The sequence below is a fragment of the Mesoplodon densirostris genome, chromosome 6 (assembly GCF_025265405.1).
Source record: "Mesoplodon densirostris isolate mMesDen1 chromosome 6, mMesDen1 primary haplotype, whole genome shotgun sequence".
Classification (NCBI taxonomy): Eukaryota; Metazoa; Chordata; class Mammalia; order Artiodactyla; family Ziphiidae; genus Mesoplodon; species Mesoplodon densirostris.
Window position 1 is genome coordinate 65,569,205 of NC_082666.1, and position 15,366 is coordinate 65,584,570.

Below are 15,366 nucleotides of genomic sequence, written 5' to 3' on the forward strand. Positions count from 1 at the left end.
TCTATGCCAATAAAATGGACAACCTGGAAGAAATGGACAAATTCTTAGAAATGCACAACCTGCCAAGACTGAATCAAGAAGAAACAGAAAATATGAATAGACCAATCACAAGCACTGAAATTGAAACTGTGATTAAAAATCTTCCAACAAACAAAAGCCCAGGACCAGATGGCTTCACAGGCTAATTCTATCAAACATTTAGAGAAGAGCTAACACCCATCCTTCTCAAACTCTTCCAAACAATTTCAGAGGAAGGAACACTCCCAAACTCATTCTACGAGGCCACCATCACCTTGATACCAAAACCAGGCAAGGATGTCACAAAGAAAGAAAACTACAGGCCAATATCACTGATGAACATAGATGCAAAAATCCTCAACAAAATACTAGCAAACAGAATCCAACAGCACATTAAAAGGATCATACACCATTATCAAGTGGGGTTTATTCCAGGAATGCAAGGATTCTTCAATATATGCAAATCAATCAATGTGATACACCATATTAACAAGTTGAAGGAGAAAAACCATATGATCATCTCAATAGATGCAGAGAAAGCTTTCGACAAAATTCAACACCTATTTATGATAAAAACCCTGCAGAAAGTAGGCATAGAGGGAACTTTCCTAAAAATAATAAAGGCCATATATGACAAACCCACAGCCAACATTGTCCTCAATGGTGAGAAACTGAAACCATTTCCACTAAGATCAGGAACAAGACAAGACTCTCACCACTCTTATTCAACCTAGTTTTGGAAGTTTTAGCCACAGCAATCAGAGAAGAAAAGGAAATAAAAGGAATCCAAATTGGAAAAGAAGAAGTAAAGCTGTCATTGTTTGCAGATGACATGATACTATACATAGAGAATCCTAAAAATGCTACCGAAAAACTACTAGAGCTAATCAATGAATTTGGTAAAGTAGCAGGTTACAAAATTAATGTACAGAAATCTCTGGCATTCCTGTACACTAATGATGAAAAATCTGAAAATGAAATCAAGAAAACACTCCCATTTACCATTGCAACAAAAAGAATAAAATATCTAGGAATAAACCTACCTAAGGAGACAAAAGACCTGTATGCAGAAAATTATAAGACACTGATGAAAGAAATTAAAGATGATACAAATAGATGGAGAGATATACCATGCTCCTGGATTGGAAGAATCAATATTGTGAAAATGACTCTACTACCCAAAGCAATCTACAGAATCAATGCAATCCCTATCAAATTACCATTGGTATTTTTCACAGAACTAGAACAAAAATTTCACAATTTGTTTGGAAAAACAAATGACCCCGAATAGCCAAAGCAATCTTGAGAACGAAAAACGGAGTTGGAGGAATCAGGCTCCCTGACTTCAGACTATACTATAAAGCTACAGTAATCAAGACAGTGTGGTACTGGCACAAAAACAGAAAGATAGATCAATGGAATAGGATAGAAAGCCCAGCGATAAACCCACACACATATGGTCAACTTATCTTTGATAAAGGAGGCAGGAATGTACAGTGGAGAAAGGACAGCCTCTTCAATAAGTGGTGCTGGGAAAACTGGACAGGGACATGTAAAAGTATGAGATTAGATCATTCCCTAACACCATACACAAAAATAAGCTCAAAATGGAATAAAGGCCTAAATATAAGGCCAGAAACTATCAAACCCTTAGAGGAAAACATAGGCAGAACACTCTATGACATAAATCACAGCAAGATCCTTTTGGACCCACCTCCTAGAGAAATGGAAATAAAAACAAAGATAAACAAATGGGACCTAATGAAACTTCAAAGCTTTTGCACAGCAAAGGAAACCATAAAGAAGACCAAAAGACAACCCTCAGAATGGGAGAAAATATTTGCAAATGAAGCAACTGACAAAGGATTAATCTCCAAAATTTATAAACAGCTCATGCAGCTCAATAGCAAAAAACAAACAACCCAATCCAAAAATGGGCAGAAGACTTAAATAGGCATTTCTCCAAAGAAGATATACAGACTGCCAACAAACACATGAAAGAATGCTCAACATCATTAATCATTAGAGAAATGCAAATCAAAACTACAATGAGATATCATCTCACACCAGTCAGAATGGCCATCATCAAGAAATCTAGAAACAATAAATGCTGGAGAGGGTGTGGAGAAAGGGAACACTCTTGCACTGCTGGTGGGAATGTGAATTGGTACAGCCACTATGGAGAACAGTATGGAGGTTCCTTAAAAAACTAAAAGTAGAACTACCATATGACCCAGCAATCCCACTACTAGGCATATACCCTGAGAAAACCATAATTCAAAAAGAGACATGTACCAAAATGTTCATTGCAGCTCTATTCACAGTAGCCCAGAGCTGGAAACAACCTAAGTGTCCATCATCGGATGAATGGATAAAGAAGATGTGGCACATATATACAATGGAATATTACTCAGCCATAAAAAGAAACAAAACTGAGCTATTTATAATGAGGTGGATAGACCTAGAGTCTGTCATACAGAGTGAAGTAAGTCATAAAGAGAAAGACAAATACCGTATGCTAACACATATGTATGGAATTAAAAAAAATTTCATGAAGAACCTAGGGGTAAAATGGGAATAAAGACACAGACCTACTTGAGAATGGACTTGAGGATATGGGGAGGGGGAAGGGTAAGCTGTGACAAAGCGAAAGAGAGGCATGGACATATATACACTACCAAACGTAAGGTAGATAGATAGTGGGAAGCAGCCGGAGAGCACAGGGAGATCAGCTCGGTGCTTTGTGACTGCCTGGAGGGGTGGGATGGGGAGGGTGGGAGGGAGGGAGATGCCTGAGGGAAGGGATGTGGGAACAGATGTATATGTATGACTGATTCACTTTGTTATAAAGCAGAAACTAATAAAAAAAACTGTACTCATAAAGTGCAGCATTTAAATTGGTAGTACATGCATCATTTTTCATGGTCACTTTAGTATTAAATCTCTCTACATGGTTCCATATGAAATATCGCCAACTCGGCTTCAAGGTTATAGGGTAGATGCTGGGAGTTTAGAATTATGCACGACTGGTTGAAATATAGGCAAATGTGAAGATTTCCAGCTGGTGGTATAATAGGGCTCTTCTGAAACAGACAAAAAGACTCTGCCATGGCTAATGGATAAAAATCATAAAACATTTACATGCAGGATGGTATAAGAAGTTAATCCTAGAAGGCTGAAGACATTTGTAATACAAGAGACATACATCATACAGCATGTTAGTTGCACAAACCAAAAATAATTCATCACTGGGGTACAGTTTTAGATAACATCTAGAAGACAAGAGAGAATCACAAAGTCTAATTCTTCCATTTGTATCCATAATACCTACATAGTGATTGAGACATAGAAGGATTTAGTAAAAGTTCAGGAATTAGTCATGAATTAACCTTTCCTATTATCTTACATTTTCTCCCTAAGTCATTTTTCTGTTTAGTTTAGACTGAGTATTCAGTTCCTTGGCACAGAGTCAGCAAATTGTGTAGGGAGTATAGAATCTTTTTTCTTTTGTAAAATAAATAAGATATAATATTAACGCAAAATATATGACAATATAATCAATTAATAATAATTAATAAGTGGCCTCCTTTTCTTAGTGCCATGAATTAGCAGAATAGGCCCAATGCAACCCAATCTAGTCTTATGATGTATTCTTTCTTTGTCTTTCTGTAATCATTTTGTGCCAGGTTTCTAATTATAAGACCTTAAAAAATGGTCACTTACAAAAATATTTTATAAAACGTAATACATAGCATTCTAGTAAAGTTTGGCAGACAATTCTTGGCAAAGGGATATAGGTATTTTTCATCAGATTTTTTCATATTTGTGTCCAATTTTATTGTATTGTAGGATTTTTTTTCTTTTTTGCCACATCCTAACAAGTAAAATTGAACAAACTGAAAAATCAATAAATCTTTTGGGATCCATAAGAAAGACATAGACACAGGGCAAAGTCCTGCTCTCAAGATTGGAGAGATAGGCAAATAAAGGGAATCAAGTTTCACCAGAGCAGACTCATAAGCAGAAACCCCCACAAGGACTGTGTCTAGCTAGGAAAACATGAACTGTAATTCAAGAATTGCCGGAGGCTCAGGGCAGACAAGTCTGAAAATTAAAAACTCCAGGGGGACCCAATTATTAGGGAACCCCACCATACTGTGAGACTTACCTCCAGGAGCTTTACCAGGGTCTCACAGTAAATATCAGAGAAAAATCCCCTAGTCTTCCAGCCAGTGTAGGAGCAAGAAACCATTCTGTTCTTAACAAGGCCTGCCTTCCAGGAAAAGTAATTAAGAAAAGCCTAAACTGCCAGAGCCTGAGTGACCTGGGGAAGGGAATTTCCAAATTCCATCTCATGCTAGCCATCCTATCCAATCTATAAGGGAGAGAAAAAATGAGAAACACTTATAAAGTTCATATTCCAAGGGCATAGTCTCACTAAAGGACTGAGATTTAATCACAGAACTAACCATAGAAAGCTTCCTTTCCCCTCAGACTTCAAAGCCAAATAACTAAAAGCTTCTTTACAGCAATTCCTTTAACCTGGTACTTCATTTCCATCTACCAAGAAAAAATTACAAGGCATAACAGAAGGCAAAAGTTCAATTTGAAGAGATGGAACAAGCACCAGAACCAGACATGTCGGTGGTGTTGGATTATTAGACCAGGTATTTAACACAAATATAATTGATATGCTAAGGACTCTAATGGATAAAGCAGACAGCATGCAAGAAAAGATAAACAATGTAAGTAGAGAGATGAACATCTTAAGAAAGAACAAAAAATAAATGCTAGAGATTTTTTAAAAATAAAAACCTCTAAAAGAAATGAAGAATGCCCTTGAAGTGTTCATTAGTAGACTGGACACAGATAAGATATAAAATTTCTGCACTAGATCACACATGAATAGAATTCTCATAAACCAAAGAGCAAAGAGAACAAAGACTGAAAAAAAATAAACATAGTATTTAAAGACCTTGGGACAACTACAAAAGTTGTACTGTACATGTAATGGGAATACAAGAAGGACAAGAAAGAGGGAAAGGAACAGAAGTAATATTTAAATCAATAATGACTGAGAATTTCTCCCAAATTAATGTCACATACCAAACCAAAGATCCAAGAAGTTCAGAGAACACAAAGTAGGAAAATGCCCACAAACTACAACAAGGTTTATCATCTTCAAACTACAGAAAAACAAAGATAAACAATCCTGAAAGATGCCAGAGGGGGGTAAAAGAAGCACCTTACCTATAGACAATCAAATATAAGAATTACATCTGACTTCTCCTCAGAAAGCATGCAAGAAAGAAAAGAGGTAAGTAAAATATTCGAAATATTGAGAGAAATAACCCGCCAACCTAGAATTCTGTGCCCGGTGAAATGATCCTTTAAAACAAAGTCTAGGGCCTCCCTGGTGGCGCAAGTGGTTGAGAGTCCGCCTGCCGATGCAGGGGATACGGGTTCGTGCCCCGGTCTGGGAGGATCCCATATGCCGCGGAGCGGCTGGGCCCGTGAGCCATGGCCGCTGAGCCTGTGTGTCCGGAGCCTGCGCGTCCGGAGCCTGTGCTCCGCAACGGGGGAGGCCACAACAGTGAGAGGCCCGCATACCGCAAAAAAAAAAAAATAAATAAAAATAAAACAAAGTCTATAACAAAAGACAAAGAAGGGCATTATATAATGATAAAGAGATCAATACAAGAAGAGGATATTACACTTGTTAACATAAAAGCACCCAATACAGGAGTACCTAAATATATAAAGCAAATACTAACAGACATAAGGGGATAAATTGAAAATAATAGAACAATAGTAGGGGACTTTAACAGCACACTGATATCAATCAACAGATCATCTTGAAAGACAATCATTAAGCAACAGTGGTCTTAAATGACACAATAGACCAGTTGGACTTAAGTGATATGTACAGGACATTATATCCAAAAAAAAGTAGAGCACACATTCATTTCAAGCATACATTCATTTCAATATTCTACAGGCTTGATCACATACTAGGTCACAAAACAAGTCTCAACAAATTTAAGAGGATGGACATTATAGCAAGCATATTTTTCTGACCAAAACAGTATGAAACTAGAAATCTATTACAAAAAGAAAAAATGAGAAAAACACAAACATGTGGTGACTAAACAACATGCTGTTAAACAAATGGGCCAACCATGAAATCAAAGAGGAAATCAGAAAATACCTAGAGACAAATGAAAATGGAAACACAACACTCCAAAATCTCTGGGATGTAGCAAAAGTGGTTTTAAGAGGGAAGTTCATAGCAACACAGGCCTCCTCAAGAAACAAGAAAAATATCAATCAAACTAACCTACCAGCTAAAATAATTAGAAAAAGAAGAACAAACACAGCCTAAAGTCAGAGCAAGGAATGAAATAATAAAGATTAGAGAGGAAATAAATAAAATAGAGATGAAAACTATAAACATCTGATGAACAAAAACAAATAACTAAATAAATGAAGAAATAGTCCATGTTCATAGTAAGACACAATATTTTCAAGATGTCATTTATTCCCAACTTGATCTGTAGATTCAATGCAATCTCAATGAAAATTCCAGCAAGTTTTTTTTTTTTTTTTGCGGTATGCGGGCCTCTCACCATTGTGGCCTCCCCCGCTGCGGAGCACAGGCTCCGGACGCGCAGGCTCCGGACGCGCAGGCTCAGCGGCCATGGCCCACGGGCCCAGCCGCCCCGCGGCACATGGGATCCTCCCAGACCAGGGCACGAACCCGCATCCCCTGCATCGGCAGGCGGACTCTCAACCACTTGCGCCACCAGGGAGGCCCGCAGCAAGTTTTTTTAAGTGAATATGATAAACCGATTCTAAAGCTCATATAGAGAGGTAAAAGATCCAGAATAGGCAACAAAATATTGAAGGAGAAAAAGAAATTTGGTGGACTGACACTACCTGAATTCAAGATTTACTATAAAGTGACAGTAATTAAGACAGTGTGGCATTTGTGAAAGATCAATGGAACAAATTATAGAGCCCAGAAATAGACTCCTACAAATAGAGTCAACTTATTTTGACAACAGAGCAAACAGAGATGGTCTCTTCAACAAATAGTGGTAGACTAAATGGAAAACTTCCAAAACATGAACCTAGATGCAGACCTTACACTGTTCATAAAAATTGACTCTAAATGGATCACAGACCTAAATGTAAAATAAACAACTATAAAACTCCTGGAAGATAACCTAGGTGATAACTCATATGAGAAAATCTAAATTGCCTGGGGTATAGTGTTGTCTTTTTTGATATAATACCAAAGGCATAATCCATGAAATAAATCATTTGTAAGCTGGACTTCATTAAAAAAATACTTTCAGGAATTCCCTGGTGGGTGAGTGGTTAGGACTTGGCACTTTCACTGCTGTGGGACTGGGTTCGAGCCATGGTTGGGGAATTAAGATCCTGTTAGGCACTCAGTATGGCCAAAGAAATAAAAAGTGTATATGTATATATATATATGTATTTATATATATATATAAGTGTATATATATATAGATAGATATATAGATACTTCTCTGTGAAGACACTGTCAAGAGGATGAGAAGACAAGACTCAGAATGGGAGAAATATTTGCAAAAGACACATCTGATAAAGGACATCTTTATGTACCCTAAATATGCAAAGAACTTTTAAAACTCAACAATAAGAAAACAAACAACTCATAAAATGGGCCAAAGACTTGAATAGATACCTAACCAAAGAAGATATATATATGGCAATTAAGCACATGAAAATATGCTTCACATCATGTGTCATCAGGGAAATACAAATTAAAACAATGAGCCTACACAGCCATTAGAACGGCCAAACTCCAGAACACTGACAACCCACAGTGCTAACAAATATGTGGAGCAACAGGAATTCTCATTCATTGTTTGTGGGAATGCAAAATGGTACAGCCACTATGGAAGATATTCTGTCAGTTTCTTAGAAAACTGCAGTTACTCTTACCATATTATACAGCAATCATGCTCCTTGGTATTTACTCAAAGGAGTTGAAAACTTTTGTCCACACAGAAACCTGCACACACACAGATATTTATGGCAGCTTTTTTCATAATTACTAAAACTTGGTAGCAACTAAGATGTCCTTAGGTAGGTAAATGGATAAATAAACTGTGGTACATTCAAAAAATGAAATATTATTTGGCACAAAAAGAAACGAGCTATTGAGCCGTAAAAATAAAAGATATGGAAGAACCTTAAATGCATAATGCTAAGTGAAAGAGCCAATTGGAAAAGTCTACAAACTATATAATTTAATCTACAAGACATTCTGGAAAAGGCAAAACTTTGGAGACAATAAAAAGAGTAAAAAGATCAGTGATTGTTATGGGATGAGGGGAAAGAGATGAATAGGCAGAGCACAGAAGATTTTTAGGGCAGTGAAAATACTCTACATCATATTATAAGGGTGGATATATGTCATTATACATTTGTCCAAACCCATAGAATACAGAACACCAAGATTGAGCTCTAATGTAAACTATAGACTTTGGGTAATTTTGATGTATCAATGTAGATTGATCCTTTGTTAAAAAAATACCATTCTTCATGTTTATAATAGGGGAGGCTATGTATGTGCAGGGGTAGAGAATATATGTGAAATTTCTGTACCTTTCTCTCAGTTTTGTTGTAAACCTAACACTCTTCTTTAAAATGTCTTAAAATATATAAGATTAAAAATAAAACTAAGTTCTTTATGACAGGAATTTTATAACATTTTATAATATGAATATGCACTATGAATATCCTAGAATGGGAAAGTGTATAGGATTTTTCAAAATAGTTTGACTGCTTGGCTCTTTTATTCACTCAGTAACTCCTGGGACTAGTGTTTGTTAAAATTCAGTTTGAATAATATTCTTCTATTTACCCTAAAAAGTATATATAAGTTATTATCTGGAAGAGACATTTCTACCCTATAATTACAGTGTACTGTGTAAAATCTCAAAGACTTTCATTTAAAACAACCAGCCTATAGAATCTCTGCACATACAAAAGATAGCTCTAGAAGTTAGTGAAACCACTTCTGATATTGAGACAACAATCTACATGGAGCATGTAAACAGAAAAAGTTAGCATTATAGAAGGGAGTTTAACCAGTATAGCACCCTTGTGCTTTAATATTTCAGTGACTTCAAAGACCACAGTAGATAAAAGGAGATAATATCTGTTTCCTAATGAGAAATGTTTATTGATAAAAACCTAAGGATTCAATTAAAATGGAAGCACTGTCTAATGTTTAAGACAGGCATGGCTGGCTTATTAAAACACTAAGGTGAACTTTCATGAGACACTGCTATTGATGGAAGTATGTCCTATAGTCCTGAAGATTTACAGTTAAAAACAAACAAAAAGCGCCTCTCATAACTATTTGGGATAGTTTTAGAGCTAATAGAGAATACCCATCCTGCTTCAAACACATAGAAATTTTAAAGCAAAATACAAGAACAATGAAAAATTCAAGTAAATATAAAAGAAAGAAAAATCCCACTGTGACAGAAAAAGAAGTGTAGATTTCAATCAAGAAACAAATCCACAAGCTGATACCATGAACGTGTGGGAAACACTGAGGATAAAAGAACTGAAGGAGTTTGAGACCAGTATTTTATCATCATAGGCCAAATAGGGGAGCAGAAACTAAAAGCTCTGACCAACTGAGGCCTTCAAAGAGTTTCCTCACTAGGAAATACAGAAAAGAAAAGTCTGCTATTTACACTGAGAAGCAACATGGATAGTTATTTCTGCCTGGTGTTTTGAGAAGGAAAAAATATTTTGTATGTATAGATTAAATTTCATATCACTTGTGTTATGCAGGAATCTTCCATTAACATTCTTGGACACATGGAACTTCAGGGACATATAGAAAAAAATACAAAAATAAAAAACAAAGAAAGAGAACCCCAAAACAGTCTTTAGCAAAACTTTCATATCCCAGAAGAAACAAAATCCTTCCACCACTTTAACTACTGCTACACACACACACACACACACACACACACACACACACTATCCCTACGGCTCTCACGATAAAAATTACCAACTACATGAGGAAATAACCATACAACTAATAAATGGGAAGATTAGCACTCTAAAATATGAGGTAATAGGACAATTTGAAAAAGATTATAAAATGTTTAAAATAATTAAATAAAACAAATAGAAATTAAATAGAAAAAAATGAAAAAAATACTGCACTGTATTTCAAAATTGGCCATAATTTATTTCTTCCCAGTATGATTATCATTATAATATGACTGTGAATCTCTATTCATCAAGGGTTATAGCTTATCTCCCTACTTCTATGGTTTGTATTAGACTACTGGCTTACTTAATCCTATAGAATGTGGCAGAAGTAATGTGCCAGCTCTGAGTCAGGACCTCAAGAAGTTTCACACATGGAAAGGCCTGGAATAGCTTGGTGGATAAGGAGAAACCATATGAAGCAGAGACAAATCATCCAACATGAGGATCCCTGGACTAGCCAGGCAGCTAAACTATCATTTGATTTTATGTGCCCAGCAGAGAGCAATAAAAACACTTATCTGAGTCCAGCCCAAACCTTCAGCTCACAGAATTGTAAGGTATATACATGGTTATTGTTTTAAGCCACTAAATTTGGGGCAGTTAGTTTTACAGCAAAAACTTACTGACATATGGGCAAAGTTGAAATATGAAAGGTTGAATAGTCTTTTAAAGATTAAAAATCTAAACTAGGGAATCTTACCTGCATTGTGGATCAGAGGATAAAGAAGATGTTTTTGGCTTTAGAGGCTTGGGACTAGACTATCTGATGAGTAACCTATAACCATAAGCTGACACTTCTGTTTTAAAAACAATCAGGGGGAGACCTTCAAGATGGTAGAAGAGTAACACATGGAGATCACCTTCCTCCCCACAAATACATCAAAAATACATCTACATGTGGAACAACTCCTACAGAACACTGGCAGAAGACCTCAGACTTCCCCAAAGGCAAGAAACTCCCCATGTACCTGGGTAGGGCAAAAGAAAAAAGAAAAAACAGAGACAAAAGAATAGGGATGGGACCTGCACCTCTGGGAGGGAGCTGTGATGGAGGAAAGGTTTCCACACACTAGGAAGCCCCTTCACTGGTGGAGATGGGGGTGGCGGGGGGGAAGCTTTGGAGCCACGGAGGAGAGAGCAGCGATAGGGGTGCAGGGACCAAAGCAGAGAGATTTCCACACACAGGATTAATGCTGACCAGCACTCACCAGCCTGAGAGGCTTGTCTGTTGACCCACCAGGGCAGGTGGTGGCTGGGAGCTGAGGCTCCAGCTTCAGAGATCACATCCCAGAAAGAGGACTGGGGTTAGCTGCATGAACACAGCCTGAAGGGGGCTAGTGCGCCACAACTAGCCAGGAGGGAATCCAGAAAAAAGTCTGGAACTGTCTAAGAGGCAAGACACCATTGTTTTGGGGTGTGCGAGGAGAGGGGATTCAGAGCACCGCCTAAAGGAGCTCGAGAGATGGGTGCGAGGTGCGGCTATCAGCACTGACACTAGAGATGGGCGTAAGACGCTAAGGCTGCTGCTGCAGCCACCAAGAAGCCTGTGTGCAAGCACAGATCACTATCGACACCTCCCCTCCCAGGAACCTGTGCAGCCCACCACTGCCAGGGTCCCGTGTTCCAGGGACAAATTTCCCAGGAGAAAACACGGCGTGCCTCAGGCTGCTGCAACATCACGTTGGCCTCTGCCACTGCAAGCTCTCCCCGCATTCCGTACCACTCCCTCTCCCCAGCCTGAGTGAACCAGAGCTGCCGAATCAGCTGCTACTTTAACCCAGTCCTGTCTGGGTGGGGAACAGACACCCTCAGGCGACCTACATGCAGAAGCAGGCCAAATCCAAAGCTGAACCCCAGGAGCTGTGTGAACAAAGAAGAGAAAGGGAAATTTTTCCATGCAGCTTCAGAAGCAGCGGATTAAACCTCCACAATCAACTTGATGTACCCAGCATTTCTGGAATATCTGAATAGACAATGAATCATCCCAAAATTGAGGCAGTGGACTTTGGGAGCAATTGTAGACTTGCAGTTTTCTTTCTGCATCTAATTTGTTTCTGGTCTTATGTTTACCTTAGTTCAGTATTTAGAGTTTATTATCACTGGTAGATTTGTTCATTGATTTGTTTGCTCTCCTTTTTTTTAATATATAGATTTTTTTATTTACCTTTTTCCCTTTTTGTGAATGTGTATGTGTATGCTTCTTAGTGTGATTTTGTCTGTATAGCTTTGCTTTTACCAATTGTCCTAGGGTTCTGTCTGTTTTGTTACAATAGCAAAGATCAATAAAACTAAAGCTGCTTCTTTGAGAAGATAAACAAAATTGATAAACCATTAGCCAGACTCATCAAGAAAAAAAGGGAGAAGACTCAAATCAATAGAATTGGAAATGAAAAAGAAGTAACAACTGACACTGCAGATATAGAAAGGATCATGAGAGATTACTACAAGCAACTATATGCCAATAAAATGGACAACCTGGAAGAAATGGACAAATTCTTAGAAAAGCACAACCTTCTGAGACTGAACCAGGAAGAAATAGAAAATATGAACAGGCCAATCACAAGCACTGAAATTGAGACTGTGATTAAAAATCTTCCAACAATCAAAAGCCTAGGACCAGACAGCTTCACAGGCAAATTCTATCAAACATTTAAAGAAGAGATAACACCTATCTTTCCCAAACTTTTCAAAAATATAGCAGAGGGAGGAACACTCCCAAACTCATTCTATGAGGCTACAATCACCCTGATACCAAAACCAGACAAAGATGTCACAAAAAAGAAAACTACAGGCCAATATCATTGATGAACATAGATGCAAAAATCCTAAAAAAATACTAGCAAACAGAATCCGGCAGCACATTAAAAGGATCATGCACCATGATCAAGTAGGGTTTATCCCAGGAATGCAAGGATTCTTCAGTATATGCAAATCAGTCAATGTGATAAAACATATTAACAAATTGAAGGAGAAAAACCATATGATCATCTCAATAGATGCAGAAAAAGCTTTCTACAAAATTCAACATCTGTTTATTATACAAACCCTCCAGAAAGTATGCATAGAGGGAAATTACCTCAACATAAAAAAGGCCATAATGACAAACCCACAGCCAACACTGTTCTCAATGGTGAAAAACTGAAAACACTTCCTCTAAGATCAGGAACAAGACAAGGTTGTCTACTCTCACCACTATTAGTCAACATAGTTTTGGAAGTTTTAGCCATAGCAATCAGAGAAGAAAAGGAAATAAAAGGAATCCAAATTGGAAAAGAAGAAGTAAAACTGACACTGTTTGCAGATGACATGATACTATACATAGAGAATCCTAAAGATGCTACCAGTAAATGACTAGAGCTAATCAATGAATTTGGTAGAGTAGCAGGATACAAAATTAATGCACAGAAATATCTTACATTCCTATACACTAATGATGAAAAATCTGAAAGAGGAGTTAAGGAAATACTCCCATTTAACACTGCAACAAAAAGAATAAAATACCTAGGAATAAACCTACCTAAGGAGATAAAAGACCTGTGTGCAGAAAACTATAAGACACTGATGAAAGAAAGTAAAGATGATACAAATAGATGGAGAGATATACCATGTTCTTGGATTGGAAGAACCAACATTGTGAAAATGACTCTACTACCCAAAACAATCTACAGATTCAGGGCAATCTCTATCAAACTACCAATGGCATTTTTCACAGAACTAGAACAAAAAAAAAATTCACAATTTGTATGGAAACACAAAAGACCCTGAATAGCCAAAGCAATCTTGAAAAAGAAAAACAGAGCTGGAGGAATCAGGCTCCCAGACTTCAGATTATGCTACATAGCTACAGTAATCAAGACAGTATGGTATTGGCACAAAAACAGAAATATAGATCAATGGAATAGGATAGGAACCCCAGAGATAAACCCATGCACATATGGACACCTTATTTTTGATAAAGGAGGCAAGAATATACAGTGGAGAAAAGACAGCCTCTTCAATAAGTGGTGCTGGGAAAACTGGACAGGTACATGTAAAAGTATGAAATTAGAACACTCCTTAACACCATACACAAAAATAAGCTCAAAATGGATTAAAGGTCTAAATGTAAGGCCAGAAACTATCAAACTCTTAGAGGAAAACATAGGCAGAACACTATATGACATAAATCACAGCAAGATCCTTTTTAACCCACCTCCTAGAGAAAAGGAAATAAAACCAAAAATAAACAAATGGGACCTAATGAAACTTAAAAGCTTTTGCACAGCAAAGGAAACCATAAACAAGACAAGAAGACAGCCCTCAGAATGGGAGAAAATATTTGCCAATGAACCAGCTGACAAAGGATTAATCTCCAAAATTTACAAGCAGCTCAATATCAAAAAAACAAACAACCCAATCCAAGAAAGGGCAGAAGACCTAAATAGACATTTCTCCAAAGAAGATATACAGATTGCCAACAAACACATGAAAAGGTGCTCAACATCACTAATGACTAGAGAAATGCGAATCAAAACTACAATGAGATATCACCTCACACCAGTCAGAATGGCCATCATCCAAAAATCTACAAACAATAAATGCTGGAGACGGTGTGGAGAAAAGGGAACACTCTGGTACTGTTGGTGGGAATGTATGTTGATACAGCAGAGAACAGTATGGAGGTTCCTTAAAAAACGAAAAATAGAACTATCATATGACCCAGGAATCCCACCACTGGGCATATACCCTGAGAAATCTATAATTCAAAAAGAGTCATGTACCACAATGTTCATTGCAGCTCTATTTACAATAGCCAGGACATGGAAGCAACCTAAGTGTCCATCAACAGATGAATGCATAAAGAAGATGTGGCACATATATACAATGGAATATTACTCAGCCATAAAAGAAATGAAATTGAGTTAATTATAGTGAGGGTGACAGACAAAGAGACTATCATACAGAATGAAGTAAGTCAGAAAGAGAAAAACAAATACTGTATCATAACTCATATATATGAAATCTAAAAAAATAAAATAAAAAGGTTCTGAATAACCGAGGGGCAGGACAGGTATAAAGACACAGACATAGAGAATGGACTTGAGGATATGGGGAGGTGGAAGGATAAGCTGAGATGGAGTGAGGGAGTGGCATGGACATATATACTCTATCAAATGTAAAATAGTTAGCTAGTGGGAAGCAGCCACATACAGCTCGGTGCTTTGTGACCACCTAGAAGGGTGGCATAGGGAGGATGGGAGGGAGACGCAAGAGGGAGGAGATATAGGTATATATGTA